Source organism: Pygoscelis adeliae, unplaced genomic scaffold (genome assembly GCF_000699105.1).
Source record: "Pygoscelis adeliae isolate BGI_AS28 unplaced genomic scaffold, ASM69910v1 Scaffold4, whole genome shotgun sequence".
Taxonomy (NCBI): Eukaryota; Metazoa; Chordata; class Aves; order Sphenisciformes; family Spheniscidae; genus Pygoscelis; species Pygoscelis adeliae.
In genome coordinates this window covers 15,396,692-15,412,855 of record NW_008824986.1, presented here as the reverse complement: position 1 = coordinate 15,412,855, position 16,164 = coordinate 15,396,692, and positions in this window count along the sequence as shown.

The window sequence follows — 16,164 nt, the reverse complement described above, 5'->3', positions numbered from 1 at the left end:
GTTCCTTATTACTGTCTCTCGCTATCCATTCTTCACTTTGTCTCACCGTTACCTATGATCACTATACCAGTAAGAGCCCAGTGTGGGCCAGGATCCTGATGTGCTAGGTGCTGGATAAACTCAGACCAAAAATGCAGTCCCTGCCCCAGAAAGCTCACAGGGCCATGCCACCACCAGGCAATAGTCAGGGGCATAAGAAGAAGATGAGCCTCTAGGGTGCACCGGAGTGGGAAAAGCTCACAGTGGGAAAAGGTCACAGAGAGGGACTGCAGGGTTTAGATAGGCATGGGAGGACTGTTTCCTAAAAGTATTACTTAAGAAGTAATTTGCAAGATATAGATGTGGCCTGGCTGTCTATAAGAACAAACAAAAGGAGGGCAACCAGCTCACCATCGTGAATGCCTACCAGGGAGGTGGTGGTGGGCACTGGGAAGAGGAGAGGAACTCGTGGGAAGGGGTTGTGAGTAGGAAGTGCTGAACTCTCTTTTAGTTAGAAGGGATTGCTAGATATCTGCGATGCACTATTGGGCTGTGATTTTGCTTGAATAAAGGAGATAGCTTTGCCTCTCTAGTTTAGACCTGAGTCATCAGGAGAAACGGCTGAAGGATTTGTGGTTTTTACAGACAAGATTACCCAGAGATAAAGCATTGAGGGACATAGGAGACCAATAATACATCTCACGGTGACCCGCTTTTCACTTTACCTCCCTTCTAGACCTGGAGAGGGAGATGAGCATCCTCCAAAAAATGTACTGAAGGAGCAATTAAAGATTAAAGGAATACTATTTCCCGCTTTCTCCTTGTTTTCTTCATTTCTTTAAATTCATTTGTTTTCAAATCTTCCCTGCCAACTCACTACTTCTTCCAGGGATTCCTGTTGCCTTCTAAATGCTGTCGCTTCTAGCTCTTCCCTTTCCTTGTGTCTCTTACCTGCTCTCTCTCCAGCACCTACCTCTTTCCAGTCTCACTTTTCCTTCTTTGAATCACTTTCCGAGAGTTCTATCTGTGCCTTTTCCCTACTTGCAGACTGGGGAAGGTGGGGGCAGCTTTCTTTAAGCAAAAGGAATGTCTGTGGGCACGTACCTTAACTCCGAAAAGCAGAAGAAGTTGAATTGCCATTTGTGAGGTTCCTTAGCTCAACTGATGCAAGGCGGTTTGCCATGTAAGGGTGTTACAGAGAGCTGTAGTCTTAGATTTTGAGTTAGAGATGTCAGCAGCTGTTACCAGGGAAACTTCTAAAATTACACTGGCAATTGTCTCCGCTCAAATACTGTATCAGATCTTTGGGAAATGGCACCAAGTGAACAGGCATAGATTGGGAAAGCGGCACTGTGTAAGACTCAGGGATGCTTTATATAGAAGTAAAATAAAAATCCTTAAAACTTCAGTATGATACAGGGTCTCTAGCTCTGCAAACCTAAAGCAGGAAAATAGCATGAATGAAGTAAAAAGCATTGGTTCCGTGAAAATTTCATACAGACAATAGCTTTAACAGGATTATGCTTGTTAACCTCCGTTTTGGGTTTTGTTTTTCAATACTGAGAAAAGAAGGGTTGCTTCTAACAGGTAATCCACAAAAATTGTAACTTGTTACTAGAAACTAATGGGAGAAGATACCCTGCACTCTGCCACCCTTGAACCCCCCAAACAAAGTAAGAGTATAGACATGTATTCATGCATATTTAAATGCATGCTAATCAGAAAGAACATTTGGCACTAAAGCAAATGTCAGAAACCTGTAAAAGGGAGAGTTCCAATTGCACTTGAACAGGCTCTTTACCTAAATACTGTAATACCTTCTCTGGCTGAGTAGGTCTGAGCCACAAGCTACTGGAGATGGGGATAATACTTTAATCACTACATATTTTCCCTATCCCGGTTCTCTTTTTTGGCTATTCATTGTTGTCAGAGGATGGTCAAAGGTCACTTATTGGGCTCAGTGGTCTTGGGTCTGACCTGACACAGCCGGGCTTATATAGGGACAAACGTCTGTCCTTTCTGGAGCTGTCAGTCCACTGCTTCTTGGGAGGACTGGCCTGTTATCCTGTGCTTGTGTACCTACCGGCCTAATGGGAATTTGTCCATGGCTGATCTTGAGGTACAAATAGTATTTCCCACATATTACATGTCTATGTTGCGCACATTTTATTACTGTCTTCACTCGTACAAACCTCTGCTTTAAAATGTGAGCTATACTAAGGAGAAAGGTGTATATTTCACATTATTAACTAAAATAGATGTTTGTGTATGCAAGGCAAATTGGCTTTCAAAAGACATTGTCTGGCTAGGTAAGCCACATACATTTATTATCTGATAACAAATGTTGTTGGATCAGCCTCTTCATTCAATAACATTTGTGGAAAGTACAGTTACATTTTAATACATGTTAAAGATACCTCTTCTTGCATGGAGCTGACTGCGGCGTATTGATGTATTAACGGGCTAACTTTTGCCACTTTCGCGCAAGTGCTCTAAGAACATAATCTGAAGATATGAGGAATGTATGCAGGAATATGGTATGTATACATGTAGTGACAGATAATTGGCCAAATTCAGAACTTGGGAATATGCTGCTGTGAGAAGCTGATTGCTATGCCGAATTCAAACCATAAAGAGTGCAAGTAATTAATCACCGTATGATTAAGCAAAAGCTCATCGTGCTCTGGATGTTATGCATGAAACAAAAAGTGCCTTAAGTAGCAAATTCCTTTGGGGCTGTAAGGAAGTTTAGCTGCTGCAACATGAAGAACAGTGGTGCTGCTGATGAGAAGAGGTGGATGGCTGCTCTGGCTTACAATACTGCTGTAGGAGTAGATGGTATTTTGCTTAATGTGGATGCCGTGATAGAGGAGCGTGACTTTTCTTTTAAAACTCAGTGATCTTTGAAGATAATATCCATTCAAAATTATCAATAAAAGATCAAGCTCTATTTTAATTTCACCTGCACAGAATTTTGTTTCTTTAGGTTTTAGTATGACAGGATCTGCTGGCAGAGAGCATTCATGCAAGTCTAGTCCTGCAGAGCTGGCAGGAGGAAGGTTCCGAAGGCCAATGGTGAGGTATGGTGAAAGCAACTTGTGGTTGTAGGAGCAACTTCAGGAGTATGTGGTGACGTCCTGATACCATTTCTTTGTGCTTCCTGTTGTTTCACCAGGAATAAATTTTTTATTCTTGATGTGAGAAGCCAGTGGCCTGAAAACTTCAGCATTTTGAGTCACGTACGTGCTGAAGGGGTGTTACAGTCTTTTTTATTTTTTCCATAGCAGAAAGCTACTAATGATACAGCAGCTCCCTTCTTGAGCAGCAGAGCTGACACACAGATCAGCAATTCTGAGAAGCTGTGGGAACATTTAATGAGATGTACAGCAGCTAGTCATTTGGTTGAACCAACTGCAGCCTGCCATGCTGACAGCTCATGGGGAAGGGGCAGATCATCGAGCCCATTTTGGCTATCCCGTTATTTGCAGCGGTTTGCTGGGTGGGAGTAGGCAGAGCTGCCCACCAGTGCGTGACCTGACTCCACACTTTCTTGACCCACCATTGCTCATGATGTCTTCTTGCTTAGGTGTGGGGCAAAGGCAATTAAAGTGAAATGGTCCTTTTCCTCCAAGTAGCAAAACTGCAGTTTAGAGAGAGAAGCGAAGAATGTTTTTCCCTAGCTCCCCAGAAAACTCTGCAGGAGATGTAGGGGTGTTCAGCATCACGTGCATTTTTTTCCTCAGTCATAAACTATATTTTAGGCATAGTTATTTGCAGTACTCTGTTGTAGACAATAAACACACAAAGCTATTTTATGAAAACTTGGAGCTCTTAATTTAAATCCTACTTTTGTTCCTTAATCTTCACAAAGATGTGGAAAAAGGCTGAGAAAATGTGGGTGAGTGTACTATAAGATATTCCTGTTTCTTTAGGGTAATGTTTAATGATCAATCAGTGACTGAGTTTACATACATTAAATATTTATTTTTCTTCTGTAGAGCTGAATGGGGAAATGTGCTCACATTCCTGCCAGATCACTAATTGGGTAACTGCGGATGCTTAGGGTATTTCTGAAGCAGCAGTTTTATCTGTGGTGCTTGCCTCATTAAGGATTTTACTGTTTGAATTCCAGAAGTCATGAATTCTCCAGCTGGGTCTGGGGCTTTGATAAATTGTCATTTCGTATGCTTGAAACGTAACTTTATTACATCCGAGTAATAAAAACTGTCAGTTTGCATTTTTTTTTTTTTTTTTACATTTTTACAGCACAAATTTCTGTTCATTTTCAGTGTTTGCAAAAATCAAGATTTTGTTCAAATCAGCGGGTGTCTACTAGTTGATCTGGCTGCAGAAACAAGACTATAAATCTGTGGGATGTGTGTGATTTCTTACTGCTCCTCTATTTCTTTAATTTCTGTGCTCAGATTTCTGGTGGGAGTGTTTTCTCAGACCTCTTGCTGCTGTACTCAAACTAGGGCCATTCTTCTGGCAGGCGCAGAGTAGCCTTGGCTCTTTTTCAGAGGTACAAAACTCAGGTGGTGACTGGCGGCCACAGGAATCCTTTTTACCTCCTGTTATTGAGTGGTCTGACGCCAGCACCAATCTCCATTTCCCATCTCATCCGTCCCTGGGATATTTCTGGGGAACGCCTGGTCTGTGCTGGGTTGAATTCTGCCAGACACAGTCCCAGTCCCCTCCACCACTAAGGGCAACAGGATCAGCTTTTAAGGTGGTGCCCAGCATTTTGCAGGGAAGGTAGATTGAGGCTACAGTAGCTGATCCTACTGGAGTTGTATTTAAGGTTTTTCCCATGTCCTCTCTGGGCTTTCCCCCTGCCCCCCCCCGGACAAGGAATCCCTTCCAAGCTGCTTCCTTATGCCTGCCCTACGCCCGGTCGTGATGCTGGCAGCTTCATTTGTTTTGCTGTTCTCTGCTTTCCACACTCTCTTCTTTATTTTTTACGGGGATAGCCCACCTCAGGAACTCTCTTCTTTGTCAGAGCTGAGCTGTAACATCAGTTTAGCCCAGCAGAAGGATCACCTTATGATCTTGCATAAGGTGTCCAGAGAAGGATCCTCTTGTCCAGGAGGATCTGAATTCAGCAATGAACCACACATTTCTCTTTCTCAGGAGAACTATTTTATCTACTGTTTATTTTACGTTCTGCCCCAGCTTCATTTTAGGAGCCTAAGAAATACCTTAACTCTTTCATTTCTTCAGCTTTCAGGTGGAAAATAATATTCAAATAGCATACAGGTGCTAAATCTACCACTTTTTTTGCAAAAAGCCCTGAGATGTTGAAATACTGAACTCTTCAGAGAAGATTATTTATTAGAACTGGACTGAGCATTATTCTGATAATGTCGCCCTTAAGTGTGTACCATTTGCTGCTCTGAATGTTATTGCATAGTCTAAATACCACTTTAAAAATGAAGCTAATGTTGAGTCTTCAAAAGAGTTTTCCCTAATGGAATTTTAAATATAGATAAATGAACATATGACATGCCAAGTCTTTTTTTGTTTGTTTTTTGTTGAGGTTTGGTTAATCTTAATTGTTTGCTTAGTTATGACTGGTTCTTTTTCTTGGCACGTTAACAATATTTATATATGGAGCACCCTAAGGAGGCTTCATAGCCAAAATATTTGAAGTCACAAAGGGTCAAAGCTGCCATTCTAAAAGCTCAGTTTAGAGTTACATTAATGACATCCATAGTTAGTCATTTCTAAGGTCACATCGTGGCAGGTTTACTTATCTCTTTGTAGCCCATGAGCAGTCTATTTAATGACTGCTGCTTTTGTATGGAAATAAAAAAAGAATTCAAGACAGATTCTTTGGCGCTTTCATCTTTAAAAATATATAATATTTATGCTATCGAAGTGAAAACTTCCTTAAGGTGATGACAACTGCAATCATTCAAAATATTCCTGCAAGAGGTAAGCTGTCAGACTGACGGTCCGCTTTTGAGTATTGCTTTCTCCTTAACCTGCCCATTCCCCTGCTTCTTTCTTGATTTATCTGCCTTGAAGTTTTTAACTCATATGCATCTCTCTTGCCTGTAAGGTTTCATATAATTTTTTTTTTTATGAAACAAAGGTTATTTGTAGGGTGGGTTTTTTTCTACAGCTAAATAATTATTATTTATTTGAGCCAATGAAGCACTCCACATTTATAGTGTTAGCCTTAAAAGCAAGATTTTTCCGTTACAACTACATCATCTTAGATATACAGTAGCGTATATCCATCCACTTTTGTATTTATTTATGAGTTATAACAGCACAGGAGACTCAAGCAGCTAACTAAACCAAATCATTTGTTGTTGCTTTGTTAGTTTGTTAGATCATTTTTAGTGTGGTAAGGTACATATAGAGGAAATCCAGCCTCAGTGTGTTCTGTTTCAACATAATCTACTGAATCAATAGTTTCTATAAATAGTTTTAAAGCTAAAGTACACATTCATGGATCTACTGTCATTAGCCAGTGGTTTTCAATGCCTAGATTATGAAATGGCTCTCACTTACTGTGTTTTTTTGAGTAGAGTTAGATCTCATGAAGGTGCCTACAGGAAAGTTGTGAGCTGTTTCTATGGAGGATGCTTTGTTTGGTCTTCAAATATTAAATAAATAGTCTGAGCTTGAGTAGTCGATTTATTTTAATAGAAACAGGTGAGTTTATGCTGACTTATGTATCTAAATGTAATGTTAACTTTGTGTCCATGGAACTAACAAGTTTATCATTACTTTATACACACAGATGAACAGATACAGATATAGATATGAAAATGAACCACTAATAGATTAACATAATGTTGCATTCTGAAAAGTTATAAAGAAAACCCTGGGAGTCCCTTAAAACATTTAAGGGCAGAGATCAAACCTGTAGTCTGCTCTGCCACGGTGTCCTGATTGGTGTCCTGATGCCAACAAGTCCAGATTTACAGTAACTAATACAATAACACCACTGCAAATCAGTACAAGGTACAATGTGATAATTTTTACTGTTCGAATGAACAAGGGAAACACTAGTTTCAGTGAACATTGTTTTAACTTGTGCAGACTTTTTTTTTTTTTTTTTTTTTTAGAATTTAAATCCTTTATTTGATAAAGCACATGGGTATCATGCCCAACTTCAGCATACATTAGAGGAAGTGTTTGACAAGACAGTGGAGTTAACCCAAAATGCAGGGTGTTTACAAAATCTGGGCAGTAAGTGATGTTTCAGCTCCTGTAGCAGCATTGCTGTGGTAGCTCTGTTCTTTTAAGGGTACCAAAAAAAAAGCAAGCCAGCGGAGAGAGGTAGCATCTTTTTAAGGTTTTAGACCAATGGATACAGAAATAGATGAGATCTGAGGCCTGACAGCTTGCCGGTTTTCTTCCCTTTATCAGCTTGCCTATCCCTAGTCTCTAAAATTTCATGTTGGAGAAAAAGCAAAACCTGAAGAGCCCCACTGTGTTTTATAGTTAAGAAATGTGCATCCAGACAACAATGTTCACAGGAAGCTCTGACAGTTTTGGCAGCCATAAGTAAGTTGCTCCCATGCAGAAGGCTGGAAACTGAGAGCAGAATGGGACCCTATGTCTTCAGTAAGACCGTAATAGTTGTACTTCCTAACTAATACCTGAAAACTAAGCTGGAATGATTCTACTCTGCAAAGTGAAAATGAAAGGTATATTATAAAATCTCTGAATTCTGCTACTTCTAGGAAACCTAACATTTAGCCTAGTCCCACCATCCTAACACCTGTATCCTAAAGCAGGTACATTTCCCAAATGCGGTAGCTTTCATTTTTTTTTCCCTGGAAATATTCACCATTTAAGATGCATGTTGGTTTTGTTTTATTCTGCATGGCTTTTGGAAAAGGTAATACTTAGAGTAGATTAAATCTACTTTTTCGTCCTTTTTTTATTTTAATGCTTGGTCAGGGCACATTAATGCTTCTGTACCATTGCTTAATGGCTTTGTCTGTTTCTAAAGAGGTCAGAAAGAAATATCTTTCCTTCTGCTCAATTTTTAGAACTTATTTTTTTATCCCCTGTGTATTATCTCAAATGATGGCATACACTTTTCATTCTGTTTTTGGCTTGTGCTCTTCTGAAAGCAATGTTCTGTACTACACGTTGCTCTGTAATCTTCTTAAGTCATCATTTCACTTGCGCTGTAAATAGAAATCCATTTGTGTAATTAATGATTTTGTTATTACAGGAACTTTTTTTTTCTTTAATTTAATTTCTCTTATGCATAGATGTCGAACATGCCATCTTCAGCCTGGAACTATCCCACATAATGTGTTTAGGGGTCTGTGTCTTACTGAAGACAAAGTTGAGGCTTTCAGGTAAGAAGCTACGTTTTCAACCTCATACTTGCGAGAAAGATTCTTCCGAAAGAGGAAAGCAAACAGCTGAGCAACAGTGTTTGCCCAAGCCAATGTCTCTGAGGGAGTATGAACTTCCCAGTCCCATTACGCCTATTTAGGAGTTAATCCCCAAATCTAATGCATAGACAAGCAATCTGTTAACTCTCTTTTAGTGTAAGATGCAGAGCTCACAAATGAAGGGAAGGAGTGCAGAGGGAATCAGCAAATGTCTCATGGAAGAAAAAGAAAAGACATGGAAGAGACTATAGAAAAGCAAAAGGTAATAATAGCAGTGATTCCCAAAAAGGAGCAGATTTTTTAAAAAATTGAATTATGCTGAATGTGAGAACACAACAGTGGAAAACTCACATCCTCAGTATGTGCTCATAATTAAGAGAGTATCTCTGAAGGGTATTTCATATTCAACTTTCACTCTTTGTGTCAGTCTTTTCCTGGCAGGAGAGCGCTTTCTCCTGCTGGCAAATGAGCCTGCAGCATCTTCAGTTCTTATCGTGGCACATGGACTTTCACCAAACATGGAATCTGCATCTTTGGTAGAATAACCCGGCTAGGCTATTTAATAGGAGGAAGCATGCACAGTCTGTGCCCTGAGCTTTTTTCTTCCTTAGCCATAGCTAAAGCAATCTAGAATATCGCTAAATTGAGGTGGGAAAAGATGAAAGTAATTCCAACTTTACTCTAAAACTGTTCATTGATAGGCTTTCCTTTCCAGCAAGATGGGAAAACTCTCCTTATTCCCTTTTAAACAGGAAGGTGGTTTCAGGAAGTACAATTTTTAATTCTCTGCTTGCTGTAAGGAAAACGTATCTGTGGTTTTCTCTTGGATCAGTCACATAACTGATTGAAATGCATGCATTTTTCAGTACATTGGTATTTAATTTCTTTAGAGTCCCCATATCTGAATTTGATATTTTGTATTAAAAAGGAATTACCCCAAACCCTTCGTTATAATGAAAAATCAGAAACCGAGAGATGTCAGTCACTGAGGTAACCACGCTCTTTTATGACCCTGTCTCGCCCTTTACAAAAGCCAGCTTAAGTTGGTTAGAACTGCCTGTGATTGCTCATCTTTTCTAGTCATTACTTCCTGCATACACATACCAGAAGAAAACTCTTGTGCCAAAGAAGATTAATGAAAATCTACATTACACTTCATTCAAAGCATCTGCCTGCTTTGGAAGTCATGCACTGGCACACATACTAATTAGAGCAGAACAAAATGTGCCTTTTTTTTTTCTTTTGGGGAGGAAATTGAAAACCAAGAAGCTATTTTCTCCCTAATTTTTTTAAATGGTCACACCAGCTGTGCTCATTAAATATCTCTCATGCAATGTGCATTTTGTAACTGAGACTGCTGCAGGGGTTAAATTAATAATTTCACTTTCTCAGAAAAAGCACAATATAACAATCATCCTTGAAAAGGGAGAAATCTACTTTTCTACAAATGAAAAAGTCAAAATGATCACTATAAATATATCTGCACCCTGAAAGAATCCACTGACGCTTTTGCATATAGTGCTATATACTAGCTGCTGACTAAGGGGGAAAACAGATGGGGTATTATGACATTTTTACAGTGGGAATAAAACACAGGTAATAATATGCCTATTAACAGAGAGGACTGTTGAGGAATTTCCCGAAATCGTGGAATGAGTTGTGCAGTAATACGTGCTCATCCTGAACTGATTTTCCTGCCTCATGGTTGGGAGGGGAGGGAAGGGGAGGAAGGCAACTGAATCGATGAGAAAGTGAAGTTGTTTACCCAGTGCAGGCGTTGCACTGGGACAAACACTCCTCGTCCCTCTGCATGCCTGTCGGTTGCACGTTCTTCTCAGAGGCAGCGTAGATCGAGCACGTCAGCCACTTGTGCATCCCTTGTCTCATCTGCAGGCGAAGACTTTCCCTTGCCTCCTGGGCATGGCTTTGCCCTTGGCAATGGGAAATCCCTTTGCTGCGCGTACCAGGACCCAGGAGATGCAGGTGAGTTGTTGCAATGGAGCATTGCAGTCACCAAGGGGAAGTCAGCGGAGTTCCTTTGAATTTAGAAGATCACCCGGTTGCCCTGTCAGGTATGAATGGCTAAAAGTCATCAAGGAAATGATTGGACATGATAGAGAAGAAAGGGCTGATTCTAGGCAGTCAATTTAACATTTGGGAGATTTCTGGGGAAAAACAAATACCACTAAATGTATGTATTAAAAAAAAAAAAAAGTAGCATAATTGCACTTGCAGGTATTCACTTGCAGGAGATGGATACGCTTGAAAGAAAGAAAACTTTAGAGAGTTATTCATCTAGCTTGCTACATGGCAGAATAACATCCTTCAGTTTGTCAATTTTTTGCGATCAAAAGGCTATGAAATTCAAAGAAATGTTTTCTTTATACATTATTCAGTGTAGCTTTCCAGTTGCATACTTTGTAAATAGTATTTTTAGGGGGTTTGAAATGATGAGAAGATGGGCTGGCCAATTTTCATTAGACTACCTTAAAATTTTCAGCAGAACACAAAATAATTCTCCAGTGCTATAGAAAAAGGGATAGTGGATAAGAAATGCAATCACCCATTTTTCCTAAGTGTATAGCTACAGAAAGACCTTTCTGTCAGTGAAATGTAGTTTGAGTGAAAAATCAGAGTACATTAGCTATGTGGCTCCAATTTTGTATGTAAATTGCCTTCCCACACCCTCTCAGTATTAGTGCTTTGGTGACAAGCAAAGACTGTAATTCTGTTTTGAGCTTTTTATCTGATGATAAGTCTCTATGCTCACTGCTCCCTAACTTGTCACCACTGTAGTGAGATCGATTGCATCTTAAGTGCTTCAAGTCATAAGATATTTAGCATATGTTCATTAAAATTCCTTATTTTCTTCCATTAATATTTTTAAAGTAACTCCCTAAGGTTTTAGGTTCCCGTTGGGGTTAAAGCTAATTTTCAAGGACTTGTTTCAATAAATTGTTAGAAATGTTTGCTTAACAACAATTTTTTTGGGGGAGCGGGGGGATTATTGCTTTTCTCCAATTCTATTGAAGTTGGGGGGCCTCAAGGAGACATCTAAATAGTGTTACACTTCAGTAAATTGTCCTGCAAGATTTTAGGTCGAAAAGCTGGAATTGATTCCACCTCAAAAATTCATGGCATAGATATCTGTCTTTGGCTTATAAAACCTGGACCCAGAAAATAAAAACCTGAGAGCTTGGGTTGTCCATCTTAGTGAAGTCAAGTCAGAGAAATATTAATATTGATAGCTACAAAGAAATTGTGGGGAAGAAGAGTAAATACCAGAGAATGACAGAAAGTATTTGAGGTAGAACAGATCGTAACACTGTCTTGAGCACAGATAAATAGCCACTTGCCCCAAGTATACTTAGATTGGAAATTAGACATTTCTTAATGATTAAAAGACCTGGCTTTGCAAAAGTCCGTTTGACTATTACGGTTGGACTCGATGACCTTAAAGGTCTTTTCCAACCTAAGTGATTCTATGATTCTAAGTAGTTTTATAATGGCAGTAGCAAGAGCAAACTACCCAACAGATGTTAGAATGGCTAATGATGAATTTACATTGGGAATGTTATAGCATTTCTCTTACAATTGCAGGCAGCTTAGGCTCAGGGACCCCAAAGCCCCCGTTCAGTCCTAGGTTTCCAGAAGCTTTCAGCCTTTGGATCTCATGCAAATGTCAAAAACAAAGGTATGTGCTGGAGGAGGCAGATCCTGAATTTCAGCAATATGGTAGTTACAGAGTTCAGGTTCTGTCACAAACTGTCTGGTGTCCTACAGAAAAAAGGGAGAAAGAAGGAGAAAACGACTTGTTTTTTTCAGAAGTGCCAGTGCAAGAAGCTTAAAATGGTGCTAAAACAATTTATAACTTTCTGCATGGCATCTTCATTTCCTCAGCTGCCATTTCCCTCCAATACAAATAAGCTATCCCCAGTAACCCTGCTGGTAGCCAGCACTGTATTCATGTGGGATGAAAATAGATTTAAGTCTAAGACAAGAGACAGCTGAATGATACATGTTCAGGTGCAAGTTCAGTGTTTCTTTTAATAGCGCTCAAGAGTTTGAGGAATGTAGCTGCACTGAAGGGGTGGCTTAACAATAGCATCTTTGGCTTCTGTATTGATTGCGTGGGCTTGGAGGCAACCATAGCTTCAGGATTAAAAAAATATTTTATTGTGTTTAGAAAGAGGCACTTATAAGGCTCTTTATGATGGGGTGTGGAATTAGCCTCTCTCCTCTTTCCCCCAAATGTTGTCATGTCATGAGACACAGTGAAGTTTATGGATATAACCAAGTACACCATCAAATTGAAAACCAGTGCATAGTCCAAAGAGGTAGGCAGAACAAAGCAGGATTTTCTTGCTCAGGGTCAGTCCTAAGGTGTATGAAGGAGGGGCTACTTTATCAATATGCACTATTTATCATGAGTAAAGAAGTTCTGGGAACGGGTCTGACAAAGAGTCTTCTCTCAGAATCAGAAACCAGCATCCTATCACAGCAGGTACACCTTCAGACAGCGTATCAGGACTTTGAACACTGATATTATCTTCTACATTAAACTGTCCCACTGGGGGGAAGGTGGGGAAAGGAATACCAGTTCTCTGTAGTTTCAACACTTAAATACCACAAAAATGCCTGATAATAAGCGAGCAGAGAAACCATTCAGTGGAACTAAGCTGGGCACGGACTGTAGATAATGCTAATAGTGTGTATTAGGTTGTGCTCTCATCTCTGTCCTCTTTTTATTTTGATTGTTATAAACAAATACACCATCCCTGGAGATGTTTAAAAGACATGTAGATGTGGTGCTTAGGGACATGGTTTAGTGGTGGACTTGGCAGTGTTAGGTTAACAGTTGGACTTGGTGATCTTAAAGGTCTTTTCCAACCTAAACGATTCTAGGATTAATTTCTATGAAATTCCTATCACTTCATTGTCTCTTATAGTGAATGCCATATTAAACTGGTCCCATATAACCTTTATTCTCTCTGATGTATTAGGAAGGCTTGACATACTGTTGTATTCCAATTTTGAGATGCTGGAGGTATAAAAAATTAATTCTTCTTTAAGAGGTGGGGTTTTTTTGTTTTTTAGTTTGGTTGTTTTTTTTTTTTACTTTTCTCTTTCAGTTCCTTGTGGTGCTGGGGATGAGAGCAGGCAGATGCCATGCCATAGGTGCAACAGGACATATTTCTCAATTCATGTTTTATCTTGCATATCAAAGAGCCTTGGGGTAACTGAGGTTTGGGCCCTTCAGGTTACTTAGCATTGCCCGGGATGAGCAGTGTCCAAGGCTGCGGCCACGCTTTGCCAGCTACACATTTGATTTCAGAATAGGCTGAGGTTGCTGCAACAACTCAGGAACAAGTGTGTTTGCTAAAAACTGCTCGAACGTGTCATGCAAAGACAGCCTAGAATTAGACAAATCTGAAGAATTTAGGCCTGTAAACCTGCAGGAGGCTGCTTAGGATAACAAGTAAATCCAGATTTAAATATTTTAAATGTTTAAGTACCTCAACACTAATGCATAAATTTGAAGCCCTGGAAATCTGTTTGTCAGCCTGCGTGGAAGGTAAGGTAACGTAGTTATACTATAGCATTTCCTTTGCACTTTCAGTGCAGTATTTTACTTCCATCAAAATCAATTGCTGAAGCATTTTAATGTGTTTATTTAATTGTCTCAGTTACTGGCGCAGTCATATAAAATAGGTCTCACTAGAAGAGCAATCTGTAAGAAAAGTAAGTGCTCTTTTACTTTCTGCGTAATATTTAAGGAATGCTTGAAAAAGAAAAGTCTGTAGGATTTATTAAAAGATAAGGTTTTAACTGTGAAATAGCAGGAATACATCAAGCTTACTTACGTAGGAAATGCTGAGACCATAGACGTAGAAGTATTACCATAGATGTGGCTTTGTGTTTCCTATGTAGACAGTTGTCTTTGGAGAGAACTCGCAATGATAGAGCTCTTCACTGGAAACACAATGGTTGGATGAATTGTTGTTTTTTCTTGTGTCCTCTTTTGTATGCTATGGGCTTAAATAAAAATGAGCTGATCTGGGTTTGGCTAAGAGCAGAAGAATGGTTAAAAATATAATTCCACTCCAGAAATGGACAGTGTCCTTCAGCTTGAAGTTTGTCCTCAATTCTCAAATTTCTTAGCGTGTGAGTAAGAGGGCAGTGTAGGCTTAAACTATTATTTATTGGTGGTTTGGTTTTTTTTTTTTTTAATAGTGGGCTTAATGCTATTGTAAGGCTTGAAACAGAGAGAGAATTTGTCACTTCGTAATGCAGTAAGATAAATGCAAGGACTGGAAAAGCCTAGTCCTTTTGGATCGAATAAAATGATGCTTTATCTGGAAGAAGGTGTAAAATTACTTCCTATTTATCCACACCCCTGCTGAGACAAAAATTAACCTAAAGAGGTGCTTAATGGCACCTACTAAGCCGTCATATTAATTAAACAGCTTTATAATATTTACTTTCCGGGAAAGCATCTTTTCTTTTAGTTGTCTGCCACGCACGCTTATGACACTGTAGAAATGATATACACTACTAACTCTCATGCCACCAATGACTTTCAACATTTTTTTGGGAAACAGCTCCCACACTGTTCTTGGCTATATATATATGTATATATATCTTTTCATGAAAGTGGTGCTGACAAAACATCTCCTGCCATCACAGACATTGACAGCTGAGGCAGCCTGGAAATGCCAGTTAATTTGGCTATTACAAATTTTATGCTAAATTTTGTCTCCTTTTTAGGGGAGTTGCAGGGATAAAGTAAAAGAGGGGAAAAGGCTGGCTGATGGAGGAAATGATAAGGGGTTTACTTACAATAATTCAAGCAAGGAAAAAACCCTGACTAAATACAGTGATAAAATTTGCAAAAGATGATTGGTGACAATTAATATTAATTCTTTGCTTATCTTTTTGTTTCTTTCAGTATTACATTGTTTGAAGATTTCACAGATACCAAGGAGTGCAGCCTTCACAGAGCCTGCGGGGCAGAAAGTGCTGTTCTGCTGGAGCACCAGAGGAGCAGAGAAAAATAACCAGGTCTCCTGCTTCACAGTCCCATATTTACATTAACACTCTTGTTCTTCTTGTATGTCATAGTGAAATTGGTGCTACTCGAAATGCATGAAAAAATGAGGAAGGTAAAGCTCAGCAGAGGGTTGTACCAACATGGATGGGCTGGATAGGAATCCGCACAGGTACGGGAACATTTTCAGGGATCTGGTTCCCCATTTTTAATGCCATATTTTAAATGGAACTGACAAACCTGGCTGTGTAAAGGTTTCAATTTACTTTCTCTCTTTTTATATATACACATTTGAAAATTGCTGCTTTTCTTTCTGGGTAAAGATGATATACATACTCGTGTTTCCAGACTTTTTGTAGTACAAATCCCCTTGTGCTTCCTTTTAGCCATTTCAGCAACGCTCACGGCTGTAGATATGTCTCTGAGAGAAGCCTGAGGGGTACACACATCTTTTGCCTATGCAGCCACATCTTTCCTAGCAATTTTTATCCTTTTTCCTGCTGTGTTTCCTACAAGTAATCAGAAAGTAATTTTCCTTTTTTTTTTTAAACTGTGTTACTTAGAATCATAGAATCATTAAGGTTGGAGAGACCTCCAAGATCATTGAGTCCAACCGTCAACCCAACACCACCATGCCCACTAAACCATGTCCCTAAGCGCCTCATCTACCCGTCTTTTAAATACTTCCAGGGATGGTGACTCAACCACTTCCCTGGGCAGCCTGTTCCAATGTTTAACCACTCTTTCAGTAGAGAAATTTTTCCTCAC